A 20,971-nucleotide genomic window follows, 5' to 3' on the forward strand; every position below is an offset into this window, starting at 1 on the left:
TTGGGACTTACAAACATCTGCTTATCTTCAAAAGGCATCTAGGACAGCACTGCATTTTGCCAAACTAGATTATTGTCTCCAGTTCCCTTGTAAATTCAAAGTTTAAAAAAAAGTAGTCCTCCAGATCGTTTATAAAAACCTCAAACCCTGCTTTCCTGTTTTATTTTTAAAGTTTATATATTTTGAGAGGGAGAGAGAATCCCAAGCACACTCCGGGCGTCAGTAGCACAAAGCCTGACACAGGGTTCGATCTCACGAACCTAAGATTGTGACCTGACCCAAAATCAAGAGTCAGACGCTTAACTGAATGAACCACCCAGGCACCCCCTGTTTTCCTGTTTTTGATTCTACTTTGTAAAATGTTACAACCGGAAAAACCGCATTCCAGCGAAAACATTTTCCTTTATGGAGGGCTTCCCCGGCAAAGAGAGCAGAGCTGTGATGAGAATTCTTTTCTCCCAGTCATTTGGCTATCACAAACTTGGCCCTTCTCTATTTTATATCCCTAAAGCTTTGCATGTGTGATTATCATAACTCCCTTTTCCGTGGGATTATGTGTAATTAAGTTTTCAATCAATTTGACTAATTAAATGAAAGCACTGTCTGTGGGCTAGGTTGGGGGAGTAGAAATCTGGAATTCTGAGTATTACCACTAACTCACTAGGTGGATACAGAAGGTTATTTCATGTCTCATTCTCCTATGAAGGGAGTAGAGAGAAAGTGTTTAAGGTCAGGTCTACAGATCCCAATTTTTCCAAGAACCCCAAATTCCTATCTGTATCTCCTGTCCTCTCTTGGGCCTCAGATTCAAAGACTCAACTGCCTCTTCTTGCAGATAAGTTGGGAACCTCACCAGGTCTGTCTTAAAAGTCAACCACAAAGGTCTAGATAACCCTGAGGGGATACTGCAAGACCCTGGCTAGGAGCCTTGAGTAACATCATTGAACTGGCTTTTAGAGGCTTTGCTGTTCAAAGGGTGGTAGTCATAGGTAGGAGACTATCTTAAATTCATGAGTAAAGCCTTTGATTTTCTTTTATTTCTTCATTAAGCATGAATTAAGTATTGTGCTGGGAAAATATTCTTTGGTATGTCGATGTTTCCAGCTTTGGAACAAATATAAAATAGTAGGAGACAATTTCTAGAGGTACCTTAGAGATACTGTAGCCCAACCTCCTCACTTTCTATAAAGAAACTGAAGCCCATGAGGATCAGGATAGGCTATCTCAAAAGGAGCCAGAGCGCTATGCTTGCTTCCCAGAGCTCTTACAATTATGACACTACCCCATGCCAGGGTTCACCCGCATTGGCAGTCATGGCTGCTTGGGCCACTAAGCATGAGCCCACTTTGCCAAAATAGGGAAACACTTGGAGCAAACGCCACTCAACTCGATGGCACAATGGTTGGCCACCATCTGTCATATCTTGGGTATCTGGAGATTCAGAAAGCTCAAGTGCCAAGAACTGCAACTGTGCCAAGTGACCCCTATGTCTGCATTGCTTTCCACAAGGCACAACCTTTCTCTAACTTGTGGAGTAAACTGGAGCTATAGGAGGAACCTTCATGGAAAGCATGATTTCCAGAAAAACAAGCAACAACCTAAGTGAGAGAGAAGCATATCTATCAATATTTTCATGGGATCTAGTGTCAAAAGACCAGAAAGAAGAAAGGTCACCTTTTTAAAGTTTCTTTTTATGTTTATTTATTTTTGAGAGAGAGACAGAGTCTAAGCAGGGGAGACTCAGAGAGAGAGGGAGACACAGAATCCAAAGCAGGCTCCAGGCTCTCAGCTGTCAGCATGCATCCCGATAAGGGGCTCGAACTCACAAAACCACGAGACCATGACCTGGGTTGAAGTTGGACACTAAACCAACTAAGTCACTCAGGCATCCCCAGGAAGCTCACTTTAATTCAAGCTTCTTCCCTCAACTGGTCCCTTCCCCCAAGAAACCCTTCAAGGACCCCAAAATGAAGTCCATCCCTTCACCTCACTTAGCCCCTCCTGCATGTGTATTTCCTTCAACAGCTACATTCATGGGGACCTACACTTCCCTCCTTGACTCACCATAGCACAAGACAAAGTTTCTCTTGCTTCGAATTCCTCCATCTTTATTTAAATAGTCTGCCCTGTACTACCATGCATTATTAATATGCTGCCTTGGATATGTTATTTGGTTATTTCCTGTGTCTTTTTCACATCACCTTGCAACATTACAAGTTCCTTGAGGGGAAAGGCAGTGACTTCTTTGGCATTTCTAACAGAACTTACTACTTAATAAGCAAGCATTGGGTGTTCATAAATCTCCATGGAGACTTGAGGAAAGGGTGAGTTTTATTTGTTTGTTTGTTTGTTTGTTTGTTTGTTTTCCAGCCACTCTTTCAATGTTCCTGTCATGGTTAAACAAAGAAATAAAGGACTTGGGCCTCTGATGAGTTTAAACTAGCTCAGTATCCAAGCACCAATTCATTAAAAGTATTTTCAGTTTCAAAATGAAAAGCCAACTTTTGTTAATGTTTAATGTTTTTCATTGTAGATTACGTATCTATATTTTGAAATTAGAACATATGTTTGAAAGTTAATAGAGATAAGTCAATAACTAATGCAATTTTTGGAGACTGTTTTACAGTGACCTCAGAATCAATAGTTGTGATCTAGAAATATGATATATCTCTACACCAGAAATGAAACCATTTTACTCTTTCCTGCTAAACTAATTTTTATTCTGTCATACTTACTGTTCACAAATGTTTCAAGGAATAATATGTACTAGAGCTATCAGGGACAGGGCTGCAATGTTAAATAGGACCAAGTCAAAGATGACAAGTCTTGCCATTTAATGAGTCAAAGATCAGATACTAATATTGTATTAAAACTAAGTGATGGGCACTCATAGTCTGCTACTCTCTTCGCTTGCAAAATGTCAGCAAAGAAGAAACAGGAAATAGAATGTGGGAGACAAAAGTTGCCCCAGTCGAAGGATGGCAATGAAACAAAATGAAATTTGTTTAATTGAAATAATGAATTGTTTAATTAAAAGAAATTCATATCTCCTATTCATTAAGATATGCATCATCAAGATTCATTTTAGAATAAAAATCTAATATCTACTTTGGAACTTCACTGTTATGTTCACATACTTTTATATTCCAGAATAATACTGTCTGGTGGAGGAGGAACAAAATCTGCATTTGTGCTTCTCTATGTTCTACACATATAGCACTGTCTCATATAAAATACAGCTTCAAAATAAATGCACCAGAAATTATGATTAATCTAGAGATATAAATTGGAGGTAAGAAGAAGTATGACTCAGAGAACTCTTGAAAGCTTTAAGTCTCTTAAAATTTACATTCATCTCCACTAAATGGTGACAGATCAAGGCATCTCTAGGAAACTCCGAAGGCAGCTGGCACCTTGCATACTGCTTTTTTATGGGAACATTTAGATGAGTAAAATAAAAATTCTCTATTAAAAATAAAATTGATCATTGGAGGAAAGAAACCAATTTCAGAATGTAAAATACACACAATTGCACTTTTTTCCATTCTATATTGGCTGAAGAGATCTTACTTCTTGGTCCCTGGTAAAGAAATATCAAATTATGTGGAGTGACATCTGTCTCCATTAAACAGAGTAATTTCCCAGAGAGGAACAAGACTTTCAATGCAACAATAGAAGACTTGCCAGTTGACAGGAAAGAATGTTCCCTGACCTGACCATTGTTGATGGGACTCTGATGTGTTCTCCCAGGAGTAGATGGTCTAAAGCATTGATTCATTAGTCTGTTTAATCTCCAGGCTTGCTAAAAAAGAGATCCTCCTTGATTTAAAGGCTGTCAGGCTGTCATCTAAGAAGTTCATCCCTTGTCATTCCCTCCATACACAATCAAAGAAAATGACTCTTAGCCCTATTACAAAGAATTAGCATAAAGAAGAAAGAAATCTAGAAATAGAAACTGAAATTTTAACCTAGGGACATCTGTGCTTCTATCTCTACCTACTTCTACTCCCACTGTGATTTTCAGTCACTCAGGTAGACGTATTCTATCCTCAGGAAGAAATTACCAATTTTTTTTAAATCTCTGTTGAAAAAAAATTTGATCTGGTTTGTGTTGAGTTGACAATTGCTGCTTTAAGACAAATCTTAGTTTTGTAAGTATGATGTTACCATCTAGAATTAAAGTTTGATACAGGAACCCAAATACATTACAAGGAAAGTTGAAAGGAATAGATTTTATTGGTGGGAGGAACAGAAAAATGGTAAAGTCCAGTAGGATTAACTGCTGGAGTGCCTGAAATTGACACATTTGAGATATACAATGTCAGACTGGATGGGAATTCACATTGGTCTGAGTTCTGCTCTACAATTTCCAGATATTTTAGGGCTCCTGGGTCACTCAGTTGGTTAAGTGTCCCATTTTTGGTTTTGTCTCAGGTCATGATCTCATGGCTCAAGACCCACATTGGGCTCCACCCTGATGGTGCAGAGCCTGCTTGCGATTCTCTCTCTCTGCCTGTCTGCTCTCCCCTGTGAGTGCTTTCTCTATCTCTTTCTCAAAATAAATAAACTTTCAAAAATAAATAAATAAAATTAAAGATATCTTTTATAAGTTCTTAACATGTAATTTATTAAGAACCCAAGTGAAACTCTACATGCTTAGAGATTTAATTAATGTTATGGAAATAATTAATGTTTTAATACCAGGTGACAATGTTGACCTGGCATTGCTAAGTGGCAGTTTTGCGTGTTCACAGAAAACTATATTTACATTTGCATGATTATATTTAGCTACCACCCAAATCATTCTAGTTGATTCTGGTTGAGATTTGTTCTATTAAAAAAAAAAAAAGATGTATTCTATTTCTCAGTTTCCAGATCTCAGTAATTGAATTTGTTGATGTAACCACCACTCTGATTGCATTGCATTCAGTGGATACTTAAACACTATAATGATGTTTTTCGAGTGTGATTGGAGGAAACACACTATGTGCTAAGGGTTCATACACTCTGGTTACTGGTGCAGCATTTTTAACACTATGTGATCTGGAAGAGTACCCTTTTGATTCTCTCCACCTGCCTCTCAATATAGCTTTCATCAAGATCAGTATTCACCAAGATTCTATCTTTGGTAGTCTGCACCCCATTCTCCCTCTTAGCAGCCTCAGGATTATTTGTGACTCCATTTTCAATCTACCTCCTCTACTATCATTTCTGCTTACATTCTATTCTATCTTGGAAGTATTCCTGCAGTGGCATTTGACATTCTGTATGTTTATGTTCTTATATAGACTATTAAAATGGCCTCCTAACTGGACTACCTGCTTTCTGCTCTGCCCCCATTCTAATTCCTTCTCAGAGTTTTGTCATATTAAATGTCCTAATGCACAACTCTTCTCATGGTTCTCTCTGCTTAATATATCCTGCCTTCCCTATTGTCTATGCATCAAGTGCACTCTTCAGCTGGATTATTATTACGGTAGCCCTAAACCTTAGTTAAACACATCTTCATATCTGTATCTTTCTTCATACTCACATCGAAGTGGGTGATGTCCCATGGATCCCTCCCCCCACAGCTCTCTTTCACATTTACCTTCCACTTGGAAGGGCTCTTCCTCCATACCTGTATGTCTGCATTATGTACATTTTGGTGCCCAACAAAAATTTTCCTCCCACCCAACTTATATAAGTTTCTTAGCTTGAAAAAAAGTTTTGATTTTCTTTTTTTTAAACTCCCATCTGACTATTCTCTGGAGCTTCACTTATGAAATATCATTTATACCATCTACTTAGGTTATTTATACATTAACTATAAATTTATTTCAATTGAGGTACATGTTTTTTAGGTTCTCTGACTCTCCAAGAAACCACCAATATATTTTAGGTTGTGTACTATAGTCTAACACGTGGTTAATTACAAATATTTCCCAGGATCTTTATGGTTATTATTTTTTTAACAGTCTAAATCTACCTAGACCAATAGTTTTCTATTATTACATATTTACGTCTGATCTTTGACTCAATGTTGAAGAAACAGAGAGTACTGCCTTGTTTTAAAAAGCCATGGGTGCATCTATTAATGGTTGGCAAGGATATGGAAAATGAGTTTCTTTGGGGATGAGGGGGATTGGAGGCATTGGGTATATGTGTTCGAAAGGAAAGCTTGTAATCTGAAGAAAAGAGCATGCCTTTACCAAGGTGAAGGTCAGCATGCTCAAGAACACTCCTGGATGGAAAGTGTGATCACTCAATGCCTGACCTCTTCACAAAATAAGAAGCCATTGTGCTGTGTTTTGTTGAAGAAGAGCCATCAATTAATGCTGCTACAGACCCTAGTGTTAGACCCAGGAGCATGCCCTTCTTCTAAAACATTGTGTTTGAGGAATGAGAAATGGAAACCCTTGGGTTTCTTTCTAACATTCGTTTTCTGAGGAACACCATTTTATGATAAGGATAAAAAGAGCTAAGCAGGAAATTTCAATCCTCCCTAATCAGGCAGTCATGGTAAGAAATGAGAGAAAAGTAGACAGTCCGGCCCCAGACAGAGCTTATGCTTACCCAACTACAGGCTTTCCACAAGAAGAACTGAGTCCTCAGAATCATGTCACTTTTCTCCCTGGAACATCTAAGGACTTTCATCCCTCCATTTAGAACGTGATTTTAGCCACTTCTTTCAATCAAGTGCAAATGACAGGTGACAGCGTAACATGTCATCCTTCCCATGGATATCTGTATTTCAACAAAGGATTAGTCTTTAAGCTTAAGTGTCTTCAATGATGTTTCAGGCAATCTCTTAAAAATAGGGTAACATTTTAAAGACATCTGGGCTTTCATGAGGTCTCTAAAATCCCTCCTGAATGGACACATAGAGAAATACGAAGGCCTTGTTAAATAGACTACCCTATCCCTGTTATACCTGTTTGAAGGAGGTACTATCTTTTAGGAGCCAAACAGCTGCTCCTTTGCTGAGAATAATTAGCTTAAGAGTTCTTTGCAGTAACGTGGCTTCTTTAAATGTCCTGTTAATTTTGTTTCCCATGATTAACTATTCACCTCCTTTATGATACACAATTTATATCCACTTTAAAGAGACGCTAAAAGTCCACTTTGTCCAATTGTTACTCATAGACTGTGGAGTTCCAAACAATTGATTTCCAGATTTAAAAATATATGAAATATCTTTAATTGACTCTTCTCTGAATGGCAGGAGTTAGTGTTTTTGTTTTTTTAAAAGGCGTAGCTAAAGAGGAAATGCCTTTTCCAACCTCTCTCTTATGCTGTCACTGAAGGAGGCTGCTTTGCTAATTATTCTCAGAGAAGTATAATGTTTGTGGGATTTGGGCGAGTGGGACCTTAGAGACTGAAGTCTGTGCTACCAAGAAAGAAAATCTGATTGATGATCTCCTACATAGCAGTTACTGTTGTCGGTGCATGCAAGGGTGCAGGAGGACACAAAACCAAGAAATATCGCTGCCCTCATGAAGCTGACATTCCATGGGGAGGTTGAGGCTGATTAATTCTAGATGCTTTAGCAAGTGGAACAGTATCTTGATTTAGATGGATCTGAAACACCTTGCTCAGTACCCCACATTTTAAATAAATGCAGGAAAAACTCAGCACAGTACAAAAGGACATCAGAAACTTGAATAAGCATCGGGACCCTTGGCTGGCTCAGTCATCTGAGCTTCTACTTTGGACACAATCTCACGGTTTGTGAATTTCAGCCTCGGGTCGGGCACTGCACTGACAGCATGGAGACTGCCTCTGATCCTCTGGCCCTCTCCCTCTGCACCTCCCCTGCTGGAGCTCTCTCTTTCAAAAATAAATAAGATATTTTTAAAAACTTAAATAAGAATCTATGCTGCTTGCTGAATGAATGGAATTTGAGTTTTCACCTATTGTAACTTGTAATCAAGGAATAGAATAAAAGTTATAATATCTCTATGTGTAAAGGGTTAAAACAGTAATTGGTACTCCCATACATTACCCCATGTCAGCAAATTAACTCTTAGAATGCAAAACCAAGAATTTCCCCTGTAGTGATTTTTTTTTCCTCTGTGATAATTGTGAAATTTAAATAAATCACGTGCCAAGCCCATCCTCTTATGCTGCTTCTAGTTTTACTAAAGAATTAACCATGATTAGGACACCTGGGTAACTCTGATGGTTAAGCCTCTGACTTCAGTTCAGGTCATGATCTCAGGGTTTGTGGGTTCAAGCTCCATGTTGGAGCCTGGAGCCTGCTTTGGATTCTGTGTCTCCCTCTCTCTCTGCCCCTCCTCTGCTTTCTCTCTCTCTCTCTCTCTCTCTCTCTCTCTCTCTCTCTCTCTCTCTCTCTCTCTCAAAAAATAAATCAATATTAAAACTTTTTAAATATTAACAGTGATTGAGGACCAAATTAGAAAAGTGTGGGTTTTTTTTCTTTTTCTGAATGTGCATAACTGATTTAGGTTTGATTAAAAGAAAACTAAAGTAAAGATGTTACCTGTTAACATTACATTATTGGGCCATTACTTTGAAAATAAATCCTGAGAAGTAATAAAATAATGGAATATAATCTACTACTGCTGAAAATGAGAGCAAACAGGACTGATGTAGGCATGGAAAGTAAACCAGCACTCAGCTTCTTCCATAAGGTCTATTGCCATGACATCTGTCCATCCTCTATCACTGGATTCCCTGCTGCAAAGGACTTTATATTAACAGTCACTCTGGGTTCAACATCATTCATGTTCACTGTCAAGTCACCACAAATCCCACGTTCCCCTCATCTCTCAGGCTTAAAAAACTCATTTAACACCAAGGGCTAATTAATTAACTAGATTTTTGTATATTTAATGGAGAACATTCTAAGCCATTAGAATCCAGCCTTGTTCAAATTTAGGTCACTGAAGAGTTACCAGAATGCCTGTCAACAGAAAACCTAACCATTTTTTTTCTTGGCCGTTATTTTATTAGTAATCAGGTTTTCAAAAACACCATGTTAAAGCAGAGCAGGGAGACAGTGGGAAGGGGCTGGGGGAGAGGGGGGCGTCTTCATAATTCCCATCAGTATGCAAGTCCTTATTTCCAAGATGCTTCCTTCATTTTACACAAAAAATGAGCTTCACCTTTAAAATGTTATCAAAAATTAATAAAATTAAATAAAAATTAAAATAAAATAAAATAATTATAAAATAAAATAAAATAACTGATATAATTCATCTTAGAAATAGGGTGAAGAACCGATGCCAAATGCTTGTGTATATTTAATTGCTTGTTCTCTGTGGCTAAAGGTAGAAAATGAGCTTCCTAAAACTATGGCTGTCAATTTTTCCTATGTTGGAGTTGTCTGATCTAATACCAGCTAGTGTTTTATTTGAAGTTGGCAAGTTCCCAATAGCAAACAAATGCACGACAGAAAATAGGGATTTCTATCTGTGTATACAAATAAAGTGACCTTATTTTGCAAAGCTTCAAACTGGCAGATATTCACATATCCATTTCCATAAACACCTTACCTCTGAAACCAGATCATCTCTCCAGGGCAAATCTAAGACCTCTATTTCTTGAGGATGAGCAACCCCAAGTTTCTTTTGCTATCAGAAGTATACTTTCCATCATTTTGTATTACTTGCTCAGATTTATTTAAAGATTGTTTTCCAAAATAAAACCCAAATGCATCCAGAGGTAAATTCACAGTAGAAATATTCAATCAAGAGCTACATCATTTCTAGAGGTTTATTCTCATGGATATGAATGGATTATTCTAGCCAACAACTCTCTGAAGTCCTTTAGGTTAAAGTTTGATGACAGTGTTCAGAGCCAGATTTCCCAAAATGTTAATTCCCAATGAAATGGCATTTTAAAGTATTCAAAATAATGTGAGCTGGTTTGTATTTATTTTTGTGTTCTCCCCCTAGAAATGTAGCTGAGAATATTTGCTGAAGTAAGAACTCTCAGATTGTAGCTCTCATTCTATAGAACCATTTCTAGAATGAAGAAAAGTGGAAACTCAACATCACAGAAATACGATTTCCTTAAAAGTTATGTCATATTCTTCAGGAAATACACAAACTGCGGACTCTGTTAACTCAAATGACTCTCTGGTGAGTGGCTGATCATTCCAAAAAACCCAAGACTAAATGTCCAGAGCACAGATGCCCTCAGTAGCTGCTCAAGAAGCATAGCATGCCTAGAATCATCTGAAGGTGAAGGAGCAGGAGGGCTGGGCTGATTATCAGGTAGCTATCGGTTAGAACAGCTCCGCAGTTTTCAGTGTAGATCTTGAGCCCTAGAAGTCCCTTCAGAACAGCCACAAAACTCAGCAGATGTTAAAAGACTTGCCAGAAGGGCAATGACCCAAAGGCACAACGCAGTTTTTCAGACTCTGGATAGCTTGCAAAGAGGATCAGTTTCCCTCACTCTGCAGCCAACAGTGAGTCTCCAGGTCTCAAGAAATCTGAGGATTCACCTTGGAACATTTGAATTGTCACCTTGACACTCATACGAGATGCCCACCATACATCCCAAGGATTCCATATTGAGAATGCTACAATTTTTGTCATTTCACACATAACGTTTATTTAATACTAACAGGGGGTGACTTTAATGAAAGTGAGTGTGATTTTCAGTACAACAGCAATTAATGGGCCACTAGAATCAGGACTTTGCTAAGCAAATGTTTTTCAGCCCATTACTCTTTCATCTGGAGGCTCTTGCTCATCCTTCTTTGTGGAAGAAGTAAAAATTTCAACATGTGAGAGACTTTCAAGGGCTAAACCATGATGCTTACTAGATCATGCCAATGGTTTGTTTTCAGTAAAATGCATCATCTTTCAGGACAAGACCTATACAGTTCTTTGATCAGCCAATGATACCCACCAAAATGTACTTTGTACCAAACAAATGTTCCCTAAATACTTGTCATGTAAATTTAAAAGTGAATGAATCAATGAATTTATCATGAAAACAATGGCATCGCCATAGTAACTCTTTGTATCAAGTCTCTGAGTAACTGAAAGCATCCCATAATAGTAGTACTATGCCTCACGAGAAGCCTAGATCCTGGTAACCCTTCTACTCAAACTAAATCCCTTTGGCCAAAACATGATTCTACCAGCAAGTATGATTTAACTGATTCTAATTTCATCATCTAAGTATACTTGAGAATAAAAAATAAGCATCAATACCAAATAAAGCATCATTAACAAAACTCACATATATTCTGAATAATCTTTTATATAGTGATGATATGGAAATACTTTTAAAATCTGACCCTATGGATGCTAAACTATAGTGAAATAAATACTGGAAAAGTCTCCTGTTAAGATGTTTCAAATTTTTAAACCAAATGATGTGGTCCCTATAGGCTCAATGGGATTTGCTCATCACTAAAAATTCATTGTAACCCAGTTACAGCACCTGGGTTCTCAGTCGGTTGAGCCACCCACTCTTGACTTCAGCTCAGGCCATGATCCCAGGGTCAATGGATAGAGCCCTGTGCAGGGCACTACACTGAGCGTGGAGCCTGCCTGACATTCTCTCTCTTTCTCCTTCTCTTCTGCCCCTCTCCCCCACTCATGCACTCTCTCTCTCTCTTTCAGTTAATTAATTAATTAACATGCAATATAACTATTCAACATTCACAACCTGGGGTGTCTTATTACATTTCTAAAGCAGAGTGGCCTCACCCTTTGCCAGTTGTTTGCAATCCACTCTGCTGGGGTGAGTGTTGAAGCGGAAGGCTTAGACAGCCAGCAGGAGCTCACAAAGTCAAGCCAGGGCACCGTGACCTCTGCTCCACCAAAAACTAAAGGCTGAGAGCAGGAAGATGGAGACAGGCTGCAGGAAATTTGAGGTTGGTGGGGATGCCTTGAGTCTAACCATATAAAGAACCCAGCAAAGTGAAAAGAGGAGGACAAGTGGGAGCCAGGCTGCAGCCCAGGGGGCAGAGAAAAGGTGAGGCTTAGAGTCAGACCAGGAAACCCCTTTGGACCCAGCTGCTGCTCCTCCACAGGTCAGCCTACTCGCTGGGGCTTAGGCTCCCTTTGCCAGACAAGATTTGAGGTGGAGGTTACATTTTATGGGGGAAAGACAGCAATGCTTGGAATGGAGTTATTTATAGGACTTTTGTGATCACTTAATTTCTATTATTTATTAATATATATTATTAAATATATTATATTTATATTTAATTTGTATATTATCCTACTGCACATTTTCCTATATTACCATCAGCCAAATGTAGCCATTGTTATTATGTTTATTTACTTTGTTTTTATCTGGTATATATTTAAATATTTGCAATCATATTGTAAGTATATTTTCACCTAATACATGTTTTTTTTCATTCTTTTTAAAGTTTATTTATTTATTTTTAAGAGAGAGAGAGGCAGAGAGAGAGGGAGACAGAGAATCCCAAGCAGGCTTTGGGCTGTCAGCACAGAGCCCAAACAGGGGCTTGAACTCATAAACCATGAGCTCATGAACTGAGCAGAATCTAGAGTCAGACACTTAACCAGCTGAGCCCACCACGCACCCCTGTTTTCACCTAAAGCACTTTAAATGGAACTAGTTTAACATATAATCTTGGTAGTATCACTGGCCTCAGCATTTGGGTCCCTGTATCAAAGGCATCACCGATATTTATGAATGCATAGATTTCCTTGCACAGCTTCCCATATGTGCTCTTTTCCACCTCTGCCCTCCACACTGAGGGCCTGGACTCAGTTTTCTCTATGCATTCTCACTATGACTTGATTCCACAGGAGAATAAGTGGCTTGTTGCTCCCAATGTCTTTCTTCAATTTCACACCCTCAGTCTTCTATTAAACTCATATTTTTCATGTTTCCTGCTTTGGATTGTATGTTTTCTTCTTAATTTCCAACACTGACTCACGTTCTTTATCTTTTTGTATTTTCATCATTTTTTCCACACCTGAGGATGCAGATAGTAGAAGATTTTGTGCAAGTCAATATCATGGCCCCGATTCAAGCCCCCTGTTTGGGTGCCCTACCTGGCTCATCCTCCTTCTAATGAATGGGGTCATTTCTATCTCCTTCAAGATCCCCTTCCAGAGACAGCTGTTCTGCCTTTGAATTGCACCTGGTTTGTTACAGGGTCACAGAAATTTACTAGCATAATGACCTTCAATTTGAATTTAAGAATCTATTTCTTCTTTTTTTAAGTTTACTTATATTTATTTTGAAAGACAGATAGAGAACAAGCAGGGACAGAGAGAGAGAGGGAGACAGAATCCCAAGAAGGCTCTGCACCAGCACAGAGACCAACGCCAGGCTCAAACCCACAAACGACGAGATCATGATCTGAGCCAAAGACCAATGCTTAACCAACTGTGCCACCTAGGCACCCCTCATTTATTCAGTTTAAGGTGAAAGATCTATAATGTTGCACCATAAGGAAAAAAAGGTGTAACTATCAGATAGGTATATGTGGTCTGAAAAGAATAACCACCTGGTAAAATAATTAGGGAAAAGTAATAACTTTCTTTCAGAAGGAAGAACATTCTAAATGTTTTTAAGGTGAAAAAAATAAATAAATAAAATGTATACAAATGTCCTTCTGAGTTCAAAGTTTGATTTTGTCTTGAGCCACCCTGCCTTCCCACTGCCAAAAAAAAAAAAAAAAAGAAAGAAAGAGAGAAAAAGAAAACTTATATTTTCAGGACAAATAAGAAATAATTATTATTTCCCAAACATATTTATTCCAATATGTGGTGCTGAAGGAGGCAACTTAGACAACGCAACACATCATCCTCATTCTCAACCATGCTTGCATTTTGAATGGAACTATCTATGCCAAATGGTCATTTTTCTCACATTTATTATGTTAACAGGATAAATGCCAACATTTGTCAACATCTTGTAAATGATGAGTCTTAATGAGGCAAGCTACTGTTTCACTCCTCTGAGGAATTTCATAGCAGAATAAGCAAAATATCAGGTTAAAGCAAGTGGGAGGGAATCCCAGAGAGCAAACCTTTTCTATGAACGTATATTCCTTGAGGTTTTGCTGAGAATGTGTTCTAGGATCCAGGCCAATTTGGCCTAAACCTTTATACAACATTTTAATTATATTTTTAACAAATCCTGCAAAATGAGGTTCACATGTTGATTCAGCCAAGAAAAAAAAAAAAAGCAGTATCTACAAGCTAAACAGAATGCAAGAGCGAGGGAGTGATTTAGAGATGTTGCCAAAAACCAATGAATACGGTGTTTTTTATAATACCAGGCCATGTTCTACTCATATTGGGGTAGATATAAAGACTGATGGAGAATATATTCTTGCTCTAGAATATAGGAACTCTTAAGTTTTTATTCAACACATGTGTGCTAGACTCAAAGTAGAAAATGTGGCATTTACAGAAACATAGTTTACCACATGATGATGTAAGAAAAGTTAAATGTTAAGTAAGATAATGTTTCGGCTTGCCAGTATTCACTGTAACAAACCTAGAAGTCAAAGCAAGATTATGGTCAGTACTATAGGTTTGGGGATCAGAAATATTAAGCATATATTTAAGTCCTGACTCAAATAGTTACAAACTAAATTCACTTGGACAAGTCAGTTTATTCCCTTTTGTCTCAGTCTTTTTGTCTGTAGAATTGAGATAATAATGCCGACTCTGTAAGAGTATTACAATAATTAAATGTGATGCTAGGCAGAGCAGTGCTTAATAAAAAGCAGTTGTTGTCACCATTGTATCTGGTAATGAAATTAAAAACTGCTAATCCTTGGTTTTTAAAAGTAAATAGTAGGTAGCAGACTCCCAACGATTCTTTAAAATAATATGTATTTCATTGCACTTAGGGGTATGTGGGTGGGGGAGGAAGTATGGTGGGTTCCTGTGTAAACTGTCCGTAGTTTAGCCTTTAGAAAGTAATGAGTAAATACTTTAACATCTTTATACACTGTTCTACCCTTAGAGGTGTTTCCTACCCAGTATTCCTCAACTGCTGGTAAAGGAAGATTTGGCAGTGGTAACAGTGGTGATGACCAAATCTTTAGCATCAATACAATTATCTGAAAGTCAAAATGGCAGCTGTGCTCCAGGCATTTTCTCCATATCCCAGGCAAGTAGAAGCAGCATGGCAACTCTATCCGGGAAACAAAACTTTAACAGAAGCCCTAAGCATATTTCTACTTCTATACCACACAGCCATTCATAAATTGTGTTTGTTTGCTTCATTTCATTTTGCTTTAAGTCAAATGTTTGCAACTACAAACAAAAATCAGGGTTGCAAAAATGAGACTGATTATCTAAAAGATAATTAGCCAAACCAACCTATGTGAAGTGGATAAGCAACAAAAGGAAAGCTATTGGTGGAAGGGAAAACAGCAGTGACAGAGTGTGCATCCCAGAAGCAAGAGGGAGAATGGCATTTCCAAGTGTCATTATGAATGGGACCCAAAAGGGGGAAGGAAAGGGTTTTGGAAACCAGTGGTGCTAAAACAATTTATACTTTTATCCTACAAGTTATGGGGAACCACAAGAAAGACACAGATATATGCTTTAGAAGTAGCATTATACACACAATGTGAAAATTGGTCTGCGTGGACAGTGGCACGTGTGGCAATCTATTCACTGGCCTGAATGGAGAAGCAAGGCAAGGAAGATCATGGGTGAAGTGCTAGGCATATTGGATGTGAAGGACTTTCTACCCAAGTAGAGGCGCCTAAAGGCCAGTTTGGATAAATAGGTCTAAAGTCCAGGAGAGAGATCTGAACTGCAGACAGAGATCTGTCAATATTCAGCATGGGGATAACCAAAGTCATGAGCATGGACGGCATTAGGTAGGAAGAGAAAGAGTAAATTAAAGATGGTAACAGGAGCAGTGGGGGATCCTAGCAACTCTAAGACCTCTGAAAGAGAAGAGGAAGAAAAGTCATTAAGGCAACTAAGAACAGATAAGGAAGGTAATGTTAAAATTGGTATCATGAAAATTGCCATTAACATTGGTAATGTTAAAATGGTACCATGAAAGAGAAGAGACACAACCAGGAGGGGGAAATATTCCCTGGAATCCAAGTTTTAACCTCATCTAATATTTCTGAGTGCTTCTTATGTGCCAGGCATGATTATAAGCCAAACTTCAACAACTTTGCCATAAGGGGCCAGAGAGCAAGTATTTTAGGTCATACAGTCTCTATAAGGGCCATACCATGGGCCATACAGTCTCTGTCTTAACAACTCACTCTGCCTTTAAGTGCAAAAGCAGCCGCTGACAACACATAAAGAAGTGAGCATGCTTATGTTCTAATAAAACTTTATTTGCATAAACAGTCAATGGGCTGGGTAACATTTGCTGACCTCTGTCCTAAGTACTTTATATGCATTAATTCAGCAATTTTATTTTTATTTTATAGATCAGGATACCAAGGCACAGAGAGTTTAAGTAACCCACCCAAGATTACAGAATAAGTGTTGGAGACAGAAGTTAGTCCCAAGTACCTGGCTCCACAACTTGTGCTATTATATTGTAGTTATTTCCTTTAGCCTTAAGGTCCTCAGTGAACTCAGTGACAGCAGCTTCAAGGCAGGGGTGGAGGGACAGACTTGCTGGCAGTGGGCTGAGAGACACGTGAGAAGTGAGAAAGAGAACACCAATAGCAAGCAACTCTTCCAAAATCATAGACTATGAAAAAAAGACGTAAGTTAAAGAAGAAATAGGATCAAAACAAAACTGTTTCCAGACAGGAAAGATACTTTAAATTTATTTAAATGATAGTAGAAAGAGGAGAAAATACATAACTATAAATAATACTATAAGGTGGTCTGGGGACAAGGCAAGGAAGGGATCAGAGATCAGGTACCCAGAAAATAGTTAGACACACCTCTCTGTGGTGAGGAGGATTTGTGTTAGTGCAAGTAACTTCGTATGTTATGTGAATGAAAACTTTGAAAATTTCTGCGCAAAAGCTTCTGGTTTTCTCTGCCTAAAAGGAAGACCACCTACTCAGAGACAGATATCTGAAAATCATAGAAAGATTGGAATTATTTGCTTTGTAAAAATAATCATTGTTACAATTATACTGAAATAATATATTGAGACATTGAGTGCCGAAGGTCCCAGATACCTTTTAAAAGGACTCTTTCAGTACAGGGCACCTGGGTGGCTCAGTTGGTTGAGCATCTGACTCTTGATTTCGGCTCAGGTCATGATCTCACAGTTCATGAGAATGAGCCCTGCACCAGGCTCTGCACTGACATCATGGAGCCTGCTTGGCATTCTCTCTCCCTCTCTCTCTCCCTCTTCCTCACTCACTCTTGCATGCTCTCTCTCTTTCTCAAAATAAACTTTATTTTTTAAAAAAGTAGTGTTTCATTCCAAACATAGATAGTCTCATATTGAATTTAGAAAGGAGACTGAAGCTTAACTAGAAACTTGCCAATTAAGAAGAAATAGATCTAATTTTTTTATTTATTTCAAAGGTAGTACTTTTATCCATTATTCTATAACTCCCACTACAACAGAATATAAAGAAGAGCTGACCAGGGGAAGATAGAGGGTTGTTACCAGTAGCTGGAGACACCATGCTAAAGCCCAGACTTTGCCTGGTTGTGTAGGCCCCTGAAGGCAGTATATGATTAACTACACAACAAATGGTGAAGACGTCAACTGTCCTTGAAGATCTGAGGTGTAAGATGTCATTTCATGATCCAGTCACCGAAAGACTGTCTTCTTTCAGAATACTTGTGGTATATAACAGGAAAAACATGTGAAGATCTTTCATTTGGAGAGTAGTCTTGAGAGCAGAGCTCAGCAAAAGAAAAAAAGGGGCACCCACATAGTAGGAAACATGAAAACCAACATTTAGGGCAATCCAATGGTTTGAACAAGAAGAACACTCAAGAGCCTAGGCCTAGGCATGGAGCTAAGGTTAGGAAAAGAAGAGTCACACCCCACATTCAGTCATTTCCTCATTCAGATGAATCAAGAGGTATTCAAGGTGTACAGGGCCAAGATCTGGGCCATGAGGAAAGGAAAGTGAAGGTGAACAGACAGGATCTTATCTCAAGGGGCCTCCACTACTGGAGAGGCAGGGGTTATGAGCCATGATGCCAAAGTGTGAAGAACAAACTGACTGAAATGTCTCTCTAGAAAACATATGGCCACAGTGAGCCACCTACATATTTCCAACCAATAACTATTCTCTCTCACACACACAGAGGGAATTCAAATGGTTGGTTTGTGTCCCATGCATAATAAATCCCCATGTTCAATGTTATTGTCCCATATGGATTCTCACAGTTGATCCCTCATTTTTTAATCCTCACAGCATCAGTCCTCTTAATCACTCTAAATGACTCTAAATGAATTTTAGCTATTTCCAAAACCTCTTTTTGACTTCAAAAACCTGTTGTCCTGTGTGAGAATAACCAAAAGAATGTGATTTCAGGTCGAACAGTGAGTATCTGATATCAAAGTCTGAGAGCATCCTTGATTGTCCAAAGGAAAGTTTTTGGAACAGATAGCATTTATTCAGTGTCTAGGTTTAGTACCTTTGGTTTTCTGAACTAATCACTTAACTCTACTTGTTTTGGGCCAGACTTTGCAACTCTGCTGTGAATTATGATGTTTATATGCATGTAATTAATGTATTAATGTATTGTTGCATTTTATTTCTCAAAAGTCTTGGATTACTGCACCAGGAACAGGATGATTGCTGTGCTAGGAGTTCCCTAGGTAAGAAAAGCAAGAAAAATAAGGACAAGGACAGAAGAATGATGTGGGGTGGGCTGGGCTGGCAGATGGTCCCTCAACAGCAGAAGAAGAGGAGCAGACCTTCCATAGAGCTGCCTGGTTGGCATCAGACTCTAGTAGAGAGCTGTCACCTTCCTTGTGAGTTCCCTGCTTTGTCCAATCTTTGGGCAGGAATGTTGAAGAGATCTTTACAGGTAATCATCTTGTGCATGTCCTCCTGTCAAACCCCCACATCACTCCAGGGACACAAAGAATCAAGACAGTATTTTAAGATGAAGAATCAAAGAGTATTTTAAGTATACCACATATTGATATGGAGTGTACTGTCTGAACTACTTGTTTGATATATTTTTAAATTTTCTTAATGCTATGTAGTTTTGAGAGAGAGAGAGAATGAGACAGAGAGAGACAGACAGAGCGCAAGTTGGGAAGGGAGAGAGAGAGAGACAGAATCTGAAGCAGGTTTTAGGCTCTGAGCTATCAACACAGAGCCTGGCATGGGGCTTGAACTCCGGAACCATGAGATCATGACCCGAGCTGAAGTCAAATGCTCCACAGACTGAGCCACCTATGTGCCCCTGATATATTCTTTATGAAAGAGAGTAATAGCAGAAACTTAACCTCCAGGACTTGATAAAGGCACTTCAAAACCAACTTTGGCATGAAGTTGGGAAATTAGAAGATGAAAAAGTAGAAAAGATTAAATATACAGTGTGTAATAAAGAATGTGGGAGTTCCCCTAAACATATATACACTTTCTTTTTTATGACTCAGTTACTCTCTGGATCTTAAATCCCAATTTTAAGATAAAGTCAGAGGTGAAAATGTTGCACTGGTGTTATCAAGCAAAGCTCACTGGTCAGAAGGCAAATACTTATCCCTGAGGTTCATATAAACCAAGAGCAAGGAGAAGAGATGACTCAAGATTATTTTATTATTACTGCTTCCAAAGCATCAAAGGGTTGGAGATTATAACAAAATTTCCCTAGGAATCTTTTTTTAATCTACATGTTTGGAGTTTGTTATCTAATAAGAAGAACACCTAATGAAGATGATAATAAAATCCTGATTATTCCTGTGGGGCAATAAATTAATTTGGACCTTAGTTTGCTTTCCTATTTTTCAAGAAATATTATTTCTATTTATGGGTGCTATTACAAAGAGTAGAAGAAAACCTGAGTACTTAAGTACTAACCAGGTAGCAAAAAGACATAGGCCAGTTAAAAGTAGAAGTTTAGGGCTTCCTGGGTGGCTCAGTCAGTTAAACATCAGACTCTTGATTCAGCTCAAGTCATGATCTCAAAGCTCTTGAGTCCAAGTCCTATATCAGGCTCTGTGCTGACAGCTGAGAGCCTGGAGCCTGCTTCAGATTCTCTGTCTCCTTTTCTCTCTGCCTCTCCCCTGCTCACTCTCTGTCTCTCTCAAAAATAAATGACATTTAAAAAATACATTTAAAAATAAATAAGACAAATAAACAAATAAAGTAGGAGAAATGTTATATGACAGAAAAAGATACTAAGGTATTAGAAAGAAAAAAGAGAGGGGGAGAGAGAGAGAGACAGAGAGACAGAGAAGAAAGAAAGAAAGAAAGAAAGAAAGAAAGAAAGAAAGAAAGAAAGAAAGAAAGAAAGAGAGGAAGAAAAGAAAGAGTAAGACTGACAATATCAAGTCTTTGTGAAGTGTTGAGCTATAAGGCTCTCAGACATGACTAATGGAATTGTAATTTAGTATATCCACTTTGGCAGGCATTTTGGAAGAATCAGGAATATTTGAAATGGTGCATGTCCATAAATTCAAGAATTCCAAAGGAGCCTCTTGAGAAACAGGGAATCAACTAAATAACCAAACCCTATCATGTCTTCCTAATCAGTGTTCATGGAAAATTATACAGGCCAAATACTGTGCAATTCACAATGCCATTATTCCAGGTTAGAGGCAGCATGGCATTATAGTTACTGGTTTGATTTTAGAGTTAGCACTAAGTTCTATACTTGGCCCTGCCATTTAATTAATAGGTGTCTGTCCTCAGTTTAATTATCTAATATTTATGTCTTAGTTTACTCCTCTGTGAAAAATATCAGCAATAGTAATATCTACCTTATCGACTTGTTACAGGAATTATTGAAGAAAACTTATGTAAAGCATTTAGCAAAGGGCCTAGAATAAAGTACTCAGTAAATATAGTTACATAGATAGAGGGATCATGACCATTATTATACAGCCCTGCCCAGACAAACATTTGCCTACTTATTTTCTAATAGTGTAA

This window comes from Suricata suricatta, chromosome 4, assembly GCF_006229205.1.
Source record: "Suricata suricatta isolate VVHF042 chromosome 4, meerkat_22Aug2017_6uvM2_HiC, whole genome shotgun sequence".
NCBI classification, from domain to species: Eukaryota; Metazoa; Chordata; class Mammalia; order Carnivora; family Herpestidae; genus Suricata; species Suricata suricatta.